Source organism: Oncorhynchus nerka, linkage group LG9b (genome assembly GCF_034236695.1).
Source record: "Oncorhynchus nerka isolate Pitt River linkage group LG9b, Oner_Uvic_2.0, whole genome shotgun sequence".
Lineage (NCBI taxonomy): Eukaryota > Metazoa > Chordata > Actinopteri > Salmoniformes > Salmonidae > Oncorhynchus > Oncorhynchus nerka.
The window spans coordinates 40,966,782-40,979,901 of record NC_088424.1 but is presented as its reverse complement, the minus strand read 5'-3'; the positions used below and the strand labels follow the sequence as shown (position 1 = coordinate 40,979,901).

At 49.0% G+C, this 13,120-nt stretch overlaps 1 protein-coding gene and 1 pseudogene across 8 annotated transcripts in view; one reads left to right on the top strand and one right to left on the bottom strand.

The window, feature by feature from the left end:
• LOC115114733 (rho GTPase-activating protein 12-like) overlaps positions 1-13,120 on the bottom strand; it is a 182,779-nt gene that overhangs the window by 132,162 nt on the left and 37,497 nt on the right. The window lies entirely within an intron of this gene.
• LOC135565786 (U1 small nuclear ribonucleoprotein 70 kDa-like) lies at positions 9,318-12,523 on the top strand (annotated as a pseudogene).

The window sequence follows — 13,120 nt, the reverse complement described above, 5'->3', positions numbered from 1 at the left end:
ATAAGGCTATGGTGTTGGGTTGAATACACATATTTAGCTGATTCTGTTCTTGTGCAAAATAAACTCCAAATTGTCTATTTGTGAGTGTGATTAGTTGTCCGCAATCACACATCTCCTGTTGCTATGGAAGAAACTAAATCAATCCGTGTTGCTATGGAACAAACTAAATCACTCCCTGTTGCTTTGGAACAAACTAAATCAATCCCTGTTGCTATGGAACAAACTAAATCCCCCCATGTTGCTATGGAAGAAACTAAATCAACCCCTGTTGCTATGGAACAAAACTAAATCCCTCCCTGTTGCTATGGAACAAACTAAATCACGCCCTGTTGCTATGGAACAAACTAAATCACTCCCTGTTACTATGGAACAAACTAAATCCCCCCTGTTACTATGGAACAAACTAAATCCCCCCATGTTGCTATGGAACAAACTAAATCCCCCCATGTTGCTATGGAACAAACTAAATCAACCCCTGTTGCTATGGAACAAACTAAATCCCTCCCTGTTGCTATGGAACAAACTAAATCACTCCCTGTTGCTATGGAACAAACTAAATCACTCCCTGTTACTATGGAACAAACTAAATCACTCCCTGTTACTATGGAACAAACTAAATCACTCCCTGTTACTATGGAACAAACTAAATCAATCCCTGTTGCTATGGAACAAACTAAATCACTCCCTGTTACTATGGAACAAACTAAATCAATCCCTGTTGCTATGGAACAAACTAAATCAATCCCTGTTGCTATGGAACAAACTAAATCGATCCCTGTTACTATGGAACAAACTAAATCAATCCCTGTTACTATGGAACAAACTAAAATCAAGCCCTGTTGTGCAGCACTTCCCCGCCTAGAAATTCAATGACCAAGCAGTCATTCAAACTGAGGGTTAAGTGCAAACAAAGGCACTCCTCGGAAGCATCCCAAATGGCACCCTATGTCCTATATAGTACACTATTTTTGATCAGGGCCCATAGGAAATAGGGTGTTATTTGGGATATACCCAGAGGAAGGCTTCACTTCTGAAGTCAGAGAATGAGGATGTCTCAGACAGCTGTTCAGTACATATGGGCAGGGAGTCTCCATGTATTTAGGAATGGGAAATGATACTGTGGTAAGTGTGCTCTGTCATTTAGGCTGGTGGGTGGTGAGATAGCCTTGGGCTAGCCATGGTGGTTTGGGGGCTCCTGCTCCCTTTCCTTCACCAGACTCACAAAATGGTTCCCTACCTATAATCAAGAGAACCATAGAGCCATCCCAGAGACAAGCCCCCTATATAAAGGGCTTTTTTAAAAGCGTTATTTCAGCTTGAGCTGGCAACATTTATGGACTTTATATGGAACCAGTCAACCATTCATGAAATCATCCCAACTTGGTTGCATCTAGACAGGATTAGACAACACTTTATTCATTGTATTGTTTTATTGAACCTTTACAATAAGAACCTTTATTCTTATTTACAATGACGGCCTACCGGAGAACAGTGGGTTAACTGCCTTGTTCAGGGGCAGAACGACAGATTGTTTGGTACCTTGTCAGCTCGGGGATTCAATCCAGCAACCTTTCAGGTACGGCCCAACACTCTAACCACGAGGCTACCTGCCGCCCCGAAGGGGCCATTTTGTTGCCACCAGTTAATAATTACACCACCTATAACTTCAGAACAAATACACAACAAAGGACTGACAGACACTAAAACTCAAACTTCATCGTATCAACAAGGCATTTTTCAGTTCCGGCAGGATCTGTGATTCCTTCTCCCCTCTTCTGTGGAACAAACAGTAAAATCCCAAATCCAGAAAACGATATTACAGAATATTCTGTCCAGAATACCTTATTACACCCCCCCCCCCCCCCTTCATATTCTCACCAGCCAGCTGTCCAAACAAATGCTATATAGCCTCCACTCAGCCCAGGCTGCTTATGTAATATGGCATGACAAGAGCTTAGCAGCACATCCTCTACACACACACACACAGACACACGATCAGGCCACTCAAGTCAAATTCAAACAATGAATCTCGAGCTCCCAGTCAGCCACTGTTCATTGATGAGCATCACATCGTATAAGAACACCATTATAGCTTCAAGGAATCCTCAAGAAATGTGATCATGACATGTAACAAGTGATCAATAGGACCAGGAAGTCTGCACAGGATGGTGTAATCCCTACACACCAAGCAGGCAGCTCAACAAACTGGGTGTATATTGTGTGTGTGTGTATATATATATATATGTGTGTGTGTGTATATTGTGTGTGTGTATATATATTGTGTGTGTATATATATTGTGTGTGTGTATATATATTGTGTGTGTATATATATATATATATATGTGGTGTGTGTGTGTGTGTGTAATGCATGACTATAGAGCACCACTAAGCTTACAGTTACATGTACACTGAGTGTACAAAACATTAGGAACACCTGCTCTCTCCATGACAGACTGACCAGGTGAATCCAGGTGAAAGATATGATCCCTTATTGGATGTCAGATGTTAAATCCATTTCAATCAGTGTAGATGAAGGGGAGGAGACGGGTTAAAGAAGGATTGTTAAGTCTTGAGACATGGATGGTGTCTGTGTGGAATTCAGAGGGTGAATGGTAGGGACAAGAGGGTGAATCATTCAGAGGGTGAATCATTCAGAGGGTGAATGGTAGGGTCAAGAGTGTGAATCATTCAGAGGGTGAATCATTCAGAGGGTGAATGGTAGGGTCAAGAGTGTGAATCATTCAGAGGGTGAATGTTAGGGACAAGAGGGTGAATCATTCAGAGGGTGAATGGTAGGGTTTTTCACGCTCAACAGTTTCCCGTGTGTATTAAGAATGTTCTACCATTCAACATGGACCAGCATCCCTGTGGGAAGCATTGGAGTCAACATGGACCAGCATCCCTGTGGAAAGCATTGGAGTCAACATGGACCAGCATCCCTGTGGAAAGCATTGGAGTCAACATGGACCAGCATCCCTGTGGAAAGCATTGGAGTCAACATGGACCAGCATCCCTGTGGGAAGCATTGGAGTCAACATGGACCAGCATCCCTGTGGAAAGCATTGGAGTCAACATGGACCAGCATCCCTGTGGAAAGCATTGGAGTCAACATGGACCAGCATCCCTGTGGAAAGCATTGGAGTCAACATGGACCAGCATCCCTGTGGAAAGCATTGGAGTCAACATGGACCAGCATCCCTGTGGAAAGCATTGGAGTCAACATGGACCAGCATCCCTGTGGAAAGCATTGGAGTCAACATGGACCAGCATCCCTGTGGAAAGCATTGGAGTCAACATGGACCAGCATCCCTGTGGGAAGCATTGGAGTCAACATGGACCAGCATCCCTGTGGGAAGCATTGGAGTCAACATGGACCAGCATCCCTGTGGGAAGCATTGGAGTCAACATGGACCAGCATCCCTGTGGGAAGCATTGGAGTCAACATGGACCAGCATCCCTGTGGGAAGCATTGGAGTCAACATGGACCAGCATCCCTGTGGGAAGCATTGGAGTCAACATGGACCAGCATCCCTGTGGGAAGCATTGGAGTCAACATGGACCAGCATCCCTGTGGGAAGCATTGGAGTCAACATGGACCAGCATCCCTGTGGGAAGCATTGAGTCAACATGGACCAGCATCCCTGTGGGAAGCATTGGAGTCAACATGGACCAGCATCCCTGTGGGAAGCATTGGAGTCAACATGGACCAGCATCCCTGTGGGAAGCATTGGAGTCAACATGGACCAGCATCCCTGTGGGAAGCATTGGAGTCAACATGGACCAGCATCCCTGTGGGAAGCATTGGAGTCAACATGGACCAGCATCCCTGTGGGAAGCATTGGAGTCAACATGGACCAGCATCCCTGTGGGAAGCATTGGAGTCAACATGGACCAGCATGCCTGTGGAACGCTTGGCACCTTGTGGAGTCCATAACCCTGAGGAACTGAGGCTGTTCTGAGGGGGACTCAATATTAGGAAGGTGTCCTTAATGTTTTGTACACTCAGTATATACATGTTTTCAGAGCTTGTGTATAATAATGTGGTATCTTATGTCATACATTAAGTATTATAAAATACCGTAGCAGCCCAATTATGATAAATGGTCTAGTTCTCAGAGTGCAGAGAGAGAGAGAGTACACCTTCATTTGAAAGTGCCAGCTGGCTTGTTGTGCATTAGTTTCATTTGTTGTCGATGGTCCTCCGTGCGGTCGACGGCCCTCCGTGCGGTCGACGGTCAACCGTGCGGTCGACGGTCAACCGTGCGGTCGACGGTCAACCGTGCGGTCGACGGCCCTCCGTGCGGTCGACGGCCCTCCGTGCGGTCGACGGCCCTCCGTGCGGTCGACGGCCCTCCGTGCGGTCGACGGCCCTCCGTGCGGTCGACGGCCCTCCGTGTTGTCGACTTTACTCTGTGGGTCCTGTTTGCTATTGTTCATGCTATTGATAGCCGTGTGTGTGTGTGCGCGTGTGTGTGTGAGATGAAGCCAGCATTCTTACCGTAACTGTTTCGTCGGTTGGGTACATGGCGTCCCTATTAGAGTGATGCAGTGATCTATCCTGTAGTGCTGTTGCAGAGGAGAGCCAAAACCCCACTGCAGCCCCCTTTCCCTCTCACCGACTAACTCTGAGGAACGCTACATAGGTACTGCTGCAATAGGGAAGGACAGCCAGCTACACAAACACACACAGACCAATACACTTTCATAGAAAAAAAGAGCATGCCATCTGAGCTCAATGTCTCTCCGTCTGGCACAACAGTCTCACTGTCTCTCCTCTCTCTGTCTGGCACAACAGTCTCTCCTCTCTCTGACACCTGTCACTCCACTGAGCCCAGCCTTCTCCACTATGCTAAGCCCCTGAGGCCAGCCTTCTGCACTATGCTAAGCCCCTGAGCCCAGCCTTCTCCACTATGCTAAGCCCCTGAGCCCAGCCTTCTCCACTATGCTAAGCCCCTGAGCCCAGCCTTCTCCACTATGCTGAGCCCAGCCTTCTCCACTATGCTAAGCCCCTGAGCCCAGCCTTCTCCACTATGCTAAGCCCCTGAGCCCAGCCTTCTCCACTATGCTAAGCCCCTGAGCCCAGCCTTCTGCACTATGCTAAGCCCCTGAGCCCAGCCTTCTGCACTATGCTAAGCCCCTGAGCCCAGCCTTCTCCACTATGCTAAGCCCCTGAGCCCAGCCTTCTCCACTATGCTAAGCCCCTGAGCCCAGCCTTCTGCACTATGCTAAGCCCCTGAGCCCAGCCTTCTGCACTATGCTAAGCCCCTGAGCCCAGCCTTCTGCACTATGCTAAGCCCCTGAGCCCAGCCTTCTCCACTATGCTAAGCCCCTGAGCCCAGCCTTCTCCACTATGCTAAGCCCCTGAGCCCAGCCTTCTCCACTATGCTAAGCCCCTGAGCCCAGCCTTCTCCACTATGCTGAGCCCAGCCTTCTCCACTATGCTAAGCCCCTGAGCCCAGCCTTCTCCACTATGCTAAGCCCCTGAGCCCAGCCTTCTCCACTATGCTAAGCCCCTGAGCCCAGCCTTCTGCACTATGCTAAGCCCCTGAGCCCAGCCTTCTGCACTATGCTAAGCCCCTGAGCCCAGCCTTCTCCACTATGCTAAGCCCCTGAGCCCAGCCTTCTCCACTATGCTAAGCCCCTGAGCCCAGCCTTCTGCACTATGCTAAGCCCCTGAGCCCAGCCTTCTGCACTATGCTAAGCCCCTGAGCCCAGCCTTCTGCACTATGCTAAGCCCCTGAGCCCAGCCTTCTGCACTATGCTAAGCCCCTGAGCCCAGCCTTCTGCACTATGCTAAGCCCCTGAGCCCAGCCTTCTCCACTATGCTAAGCCCCTGAGCCCAGCCTTCTCCACTATGCTAAGCCCCTGAGGCCAGCCTTCTCCACTATGCTAAGCCCAGCCTTCTCCACTATGCTAAGCCCCTGAGCCCAGCCTTCTCCACTATGCTAAGCCCCGGAGGACAGCCTTCTCCACTATGCTAAGCCCCGGAGGACAGCCTTCTCCACTATGCTAAGCCCGAGTCAAGCCTTCTCCACTATGCTAAGCCCCTGAGCCCAGCCTTCTCCACTATGCTAAGCCCCTGAGCCCAGCCTTCTCCACTATGCTAAGCCCCTGAGGGCCAGCCTTCTCCACTATGCTAAGCCCCTGAGGCCAGCCTTCTCCACTATGCTAAGCCCAGCCTTCTCCACTATGCTAAGCCCCTGAGGCCAGCCTTCTCCGCTATGCTAAGCCCCTGAGGCCAGCCTTCTCCGCTATGCTAAGCCCCTGAGGCCAGCCTTCTCCGCTATGCTAAGCCCCTGAGGCCAGCCTTCTCCGCTATGCTAAGCCCCTGAGCCCAGCCTTCTCCGCTATGCTAAGCCCCTGAGCCCAGCCTTCTCCGCTATGCTAAGCCCCTGAGCCCAGCCTTCTCCGCTATGCTAAGCCCCTGAGCCCAGCCTTCTCCGCTATGCTAAGCCCCTGAGCCCAGCCTTCTCCGCTATGCTAAGCCCCTGAGCCCAGCCTTCTCCGCTATGCTAAGCCCCTGAGCCCAGCCTTCTCCGCTATGCTAAGCCCCTGAGCCCAGCCTTCTCCGCTATGCTAAGCCCCTGAGCCCAGCCTTCTCCGCTATGCTAAGCCCCTGAGCCCAGCCTTCTCCGCTATGCTAAGCCCCTGAGCCCAGCCTTCTCCGCTATGCTAAGCCCCTGAGCCCAGCCTTCTCCGCTATGCTAAGCCCCTGAGCCCAGCCTTCTCCGCTATGCTAAGCCCCTGAGCCCAGCCTTCTCCGCTATGCTAAGCCCCTGAGCCCAGCCTTCTCCGCTATGCTAAGCCCCTGAGCCCAGCCTTCTCCGCTATGCTAAGCCCCTGAGCCCAGCCTTCTCCACTATGCTAAGCCCAGCCTTTGGTCTCTTACATATATGTGCGTGAGTGAGAGACCGAGATAGAGAGAGCACAACACAGGAGTGGGCAGAGTGCCAGAGTCTCTCCCAAGAAAACAGAACATACCCCTCAGCCTTTACAAATCAGTCAGCCGCAGAGGAGCGGACGGCAGAGGAGAGGACGGCAGACGAGAGGAAAGGACGGCAGTGGGGAGGAAAGGACGGCAGTGGGGAGGAAAGGACGGCAGAGGAGAGGAAAGGACGGCAGAGGAGAGGAAAGGACGGCAGAGGAGAGGACGGCAGAGGAGAGGACGGCAGAGGAGAGGACGGCAGAGGAGAGGAAAGGACAGCAGACGAGAGGAGAGGACAGCAGAGGAGAGGACAGCAGACAAGAGGAAAGGACAGCAGAGGAGAGGACGGCAGAGGAGAGGAGAGGACGGCAGAGGAGAGGAGAGGACGGCAGAGGAGAGGACAGCAGAGGAGAGGACGGCAGATGAAAGGAGAGGACGGCAGAGGAAAGGAAAGGACAGCAGACGAGAGGAGAGGACAGCAGACAAGAGGAAAGGACAGCAGAGGAGAGGACGGCAGAGGAGAGGACAGCAGACGAGAGGAAAGGACAGCAGAGGAGAGGACGGCAGAGGAGAGGACAGCAGACGAGAGGAAAGGACAGCAGAGGAGAGGACGGCAGAGGAGAGGACAGCAGATGAGGAAAGGACAGCAGACGAGAGGACAGCAGACGAGAAGAAAGGACAGCAGAGGAGAGGACAGCAGAGGAGAGGACAGCAGAGGAAAGGACAGCAGGGGAAAGGACAGCAGGGGAGAGGAAAGGACAGCAGGGGAGAGGAGAGGACAGCAGAGGAGAGGACAACAGACGAAAGGAGAGGACAGCATAGAGGACAGCAGACGAGAGGAAAGGACAGCAGAGGAGAGAGGACGGCAGAGGAGAGGACGGCAGACGAGAGGAAAGGACAGCAGACAAGAGGACAGCAGACGAGAAGAAAGGACAGCAGAGGAAAGGAACACAGAGGAGAGGAAATGAAAGGACAGCAGAGGAAAGGAAAGCAGAGGAAAGGACAGCAGAGGAAAGGAAAGCAGAGGAAATGACAGGACAGGACAGAAGAGGAAAGGACAGGACAGCAGAGGAAAGGACAGGACAGCAGAGGAGAGGAGAGGACAGCAGAGGAGAGGAGAGGACCGCAGAGGAGAGGAGAGGCCAGCAGAGGAGAGGACCGCAGAGGAGAGGCCAGCAGAGGAGAGGCCAGCAGAGGAGAGGAGAGGCCAGCAGAGGAGAGGAGAGGCCAGCAGAGGAGAGGAGAGGCCAGCAGAGGAGAGGCCAGCAGAGGAGAGGCCAGCAGAGGAGAGGACAGCAGAGGAGAGGACAGCAGAGGAGAGGACAGGACAGCAGAGGAAAGGAAAGGACAGCAGAGGAGAGGAAAGGACAGCAGAGGAGAGGAAAGGACAGCAGAGGAAAGGAAAGGACAGCAGAGGAGAGGAAAGGACAGCAGAGGAGAGGAAAGGACAGCAGAGGAGAGGAAAGGACAGCAGAGGAGAGGAAAGGACAGCAGAGGAGAAGAAAGGACAGCAGAGGAGAAGAAAGGACAGCAGAGGAGAAGAAAGGACAGCAGGGGAAAAGACAGGACAGGAGAAGACAGGACAGGAGAGGGACAGCAGAGGAGAGGACAGCAGAGGAGAGGAAAGGACAGCAGAGGAGAGGAAAGGACAGCAGAGGAGAGGAAAGGACAGCAGAGGAGAGGAAAGGACAGCAGAGGAGAAGAAAGGACAGCAGAGGAGAAGAAAGGACAGCAGAGGAAAAGACAGGACAGGAGATGACAGCAGAGGAGAGGACAGCAGAGAAAAAGACAGGACAGGAGAGGAAAGGACAGCAGAGGAAAGGAAAGGACAGCAGAGGAGATGACAGCAGAGGAGAAGAAAGGACAGCAGAGGAGAACAGAAAGTTCCTACAGACTGACATTCAACATGACTCACTACTACAGTAGTACACTGGAGTACAAAACAGTGCAGGGGTTGTACTGTATTTATCAAGCATCTCAGAGTAAGACTGCTGATCTAGGATCAGTTCTCCTTTTTAGATCATACTGAATAAGATTACATGGACAGGGGGGAACTAATCGCCCTATCACAGAGGGAAAGCACACCTGGCAACCAAGACTGCAGAGTCATTCCAGCATTAGGCTACATCCCAGGCCAAAACAGAACCCAGTCCCAGTTCCCACTGTGTGTCCCCTTTAGAAAGCCTATACGTCCCCCTGCCCTCATGGCACATAATAAGCCTATTAAAAAGAGAATGAGCAACATGACTGCAGCTGGCCAATCTCTAGCACACATCTCTGGCTCCCTCAGAGGGGTTCAGAGTGTCTGTGTGTGTGTGTGTGTGTGTCCCTCTCTGCTACACAGGCAAAGAGAGTTTATTTAAATGTTTATTACAGCTGCCTGCCAGGAGAGATGGAGGGGAGTGAGGAAGAGGAGAGGAGAGGAGGAAGAGTGAGGGAGAGATAGAGGAGAGAGATGGGAGATAAACTAGAGCGGTTGAGGAAGAGGAGGAAGGAGAGATGGGAGATTAACTAGGGCTCGTTGATTGTTCTGATTAGACTACAAATACTGTCCTTAGTGCTTCTTTGAGAGGAAAAAAGTGAGGGAGAGGAAAAAAGTGAGGGAGAGGAGAAAGAGAGAGGGAGGAAGAGGGAGAGGAGGAAGAGAGAAGGAGGAAGAGAGATGGAGGGGAGGAAGATAGAGGGAGAGGAGAAAGAGAGAGGAGGAAGAGGGAGAGGAGAAAGAGAGAGGAGGAAGAGGAAGAGGGAGAAGAGAAAGAGAGAGGAGGAAGAGAGAGAGGAGAAAGAGAGAGGGAGGAAGAGGAGGAAGATAGAGGGAGAGGAGAAAGAGAGGAGGAAGAGGGAGAGGAGAAAGAGGGAGAGGAGGAAGAGAGAGAGGAAGAGGAAGAAAGAGAAATGGAGGGGAGGAAGATAGAGGGAGAGGAGAAAGAGGAGGAAGAGAGTGAGGGAGAGGAAGAGAGGTTGTCTTTCTGCTGACTCACTGCCTTGGTTAGAATAACACATGGAAGGGCTGAGCAGGTTGAAAGAGGATAGAGAACAGAGGGATGGAGGGAGGGTGTTAACTTGAACAATATGCCTAACAAGCATCTAGGGGACTGCCTGTGTTTCCACGATAAGATACAATACCGTAAGCACATTTCTCTAAGAACATTAGAACAATGCATCCCGGAGTAAGCACCAATTAGCCTGAAGCTAGCCCGGGTAGGGCTCGTGTGCTACCACCGAAGCCCACTCCTGGGCTACAATATCCGGACCCCTTCTACTGCCGGTACGGGGCACGGAAACCCGCCGATCCTCTACGACTTGAATAAAGACATAATCTGCCCGAGGAGATTGCACTCTATACATTACCCTAAGCAAGCTAATTTCATTATCTAGAATGATCTGCAAGTCATGTTGAATCAGTTTCATTCAAAATCAGCTAATGTTGATAAAATGCTTTGTTTGCTACAGGAAACAGATGCTACAGGAAACAGAAATATGGTATGAGCTACAGTTCTGCAGCATGCTTACTAAGGTTGCAATACTCCACTAACATTCCCAGAATGCCCAGGTTTTAGGGCAAAATATGTGAATCCTCCAACCAGGATTTTTTGAAAAACCCGGGAATTATGGGAAATATACCTGAATTTCACAACCATATTCAACTCATATAAATCTTGATAGATTATTATACTGCATTCTCAAAGTCCTTTCCAACTGTTACAGAAAAACAATAGCCTTCAAAAAAACTACAACAAAATGCAATCGATAATGGGCACTGATGCAGCAAATGAACAGAGGCAAGGAGACCTTGAGAACCTCTTTAGAGGAGCTGGCTGGTGGGAAAATAGCATTCTGCAAGGATAAAATATACAATATATTATAATGACCTTTTAGATATCAACAAACGTACACTAAAGTCTGAGTCCGTGTCGGCAATATGGATTGAGGACAGCAGGGTCTCCCAGTGATGAGCTCAACACAGGTTTGTCAGAATCTTGAGTCCAGGTCGCTATTTGATGATGAATCTGGAGAGAATTCCTGAATACAACAGTGAGGAAATCTAAGAAAAGTTGGAGCCGGGACAGCTCCTCAAATATAGTGTTTAGAGCTAACCACTGAAGTGGGATACATGAGAGAGAGAAAGAGAGAGAGGAGAAAGAAAGAGAGGAGAAAGAGAGAGAGGAGAAAGAAAGAGGAGAAAGAGAGAGATAGGAGAAAGAAAGAGAGGAGAAAGAGAGAGATAGGAGAAAGAAAGAGAGGAGAAAGAGAGAGATAGGAGAAAGAGAGAGATAGGAGAAAGAAAGAGAGGAGAAAGAGAGAGATAGGAGAAAGAAAGAGAGGAGAAAGAGAGAGATAGGAGAAAGAAAGAGAGGAGAAAGAGAGAGATAGGAGAAAGAGAGATAGGAGAAAGAAAGAGAGGAGAAAGAGGGAGAGATAGGAGAAAGAAAGAGAGGAGAAAGAGAGAGATAGGAGAAAGAGAGGAGAAAGAAAGAGAGGAGAAAGAGAGAGAGATAGGAGAAAGAAAGAGAGGAGAAAGAGAGAGATAGGAGAAAGAAAGAGAGGAGAAAGAGAGAGAGATAGGAGAAAGAAAGAGAGGAGAAAGAGAGAGATAGGAGAAAGAAAGAGAGGAGAAAGAGAGGAGAAAGAGAGGAGAAAGAGAGGAGAAAGAAAGAGATAGGAGAAAGAAAGAGAGGAGAAAGAGAGAGAGATAGGAGAAAGAAAGAGAGGAGAAAGAGAGAGAGAAAGAAAGAGAGAGAGAGGAGAAAGAAAGAGAGGAGAAAGAGAGAGAGATAGGAGAAAGAAAGAGAGGAGAAAGAGAGAGATAGGAGAAAGAAAGAGAGGAGAAAGAGAGAGAGATAGGAGAAAGAAAGAGAGGAGAAAGAGAGAGATAGGAGAAAGAGAGGAGAAAGAAAGAGAGGAGAAAGAAAGAGAGGAGAAAGAAAGAGGAGAAAGAGAGAGGAGAAAGAGAGAGGAGAAAGAGAGAGATAGGAGAAAGAGAGAGAGATAGGAGAAAGAAAGAGGAGAAAGAGAGAGAGATAGAGAGAGAGAGGAGAAAGAGAGAGATAGGAGAAAGAAAGAGAGATAGGAGAAAGAAAGAGAGAGAAAGAGAGAGAGATAGGAGAAAGAGAGAGATAGGAGAAAGAAAGAGAGGAGAAAGAAAGAGAGATAGGAGAAAGAAAGAGAGATAGGAGAAAGAAAGAGAGATAGGAGAAAGAAAGAGAGATAGGAGAAAGAAAGAGAGATAGGAGAAAGAGAGAGAGATAGGAGAAAGAGAGAGAGATAGGAGAAAGAGAGAGAGATAGGAGAAAGAGAGAGATAGGAGAAAGAGAGAGATAGGAGAAAGATAGAGAGGAGAAAGAGAGAGATAGGAGAAAGAGAGATAGGAGAAAGAAAGAGAGGAGAAAGAGAGAGATAGGAGAAAGAAAGAGAGGAGAAAGAGAGAGATGGGAGAAAGAAGAGAGAGAAAGAGAGAGAGATAGGAGAAAGAGAGATAGGAGAAAGAAAGAGAGGAGAAAGAGGGAGAGATAGGAGAAAGAAAGAGAGGAGAAAGAGAGAGATAGGAGAAAGAAAGAGAGGAGAAAGAGAGATAGGAGAAAGAAAGAGAGGAGAAAGAGAGAGATAGGAGAAAGAAAGAGAGGAGAAAGAGAGAGAGATAGGAGAAAGAAAGAGAGGAGAAAGAGAGAAGATAGGAGAAAGAGGAGAAAGAGAAAGAGGAGAAAGAAAGAGAGGAGAAAGAGAGAGATAGGGAAAGAGAGGAGAAAGAAAGAGAGGAGAAAGAAAGAGAGGAGAAAGAGAGAGATAGGAGAAAGAAAGAGAGGAGAAAGAGAGAGATATAGGAGAAAGAAAGAGAGGAGAAAGAGAGAGAGATAGGAGAAAGAAAGAGAGGAGAAAGAGAGAGAGGAGAAAGAAAGAGAGGAGAAAGAGAGAGATAGGAGAAAGAAAGAGAGGAGAAAGAGAGAGATAGGAGAAAGAGAGAGAGAAAGAAAGAGAGGAGAAAGAAAGAGAGGAGAAAGAGAGAGAGAGAAAGGAGAAAGAAAGAGAGGAGAAAGAGAGAGAGAGGAGAAAGAAAGAGAGGAGAAGAGAGAGAGATAGGAGAAAGAAAGAGAGGAGAAAGAGAGAGAGATAGGAGAAAGAAAGAGAGGAGAAAGAGAGAGAGATAGGAGAAAGAAAGAGAGGAGAAAGAGAGAGAGAGAAAGGAGAAAGAAAGAG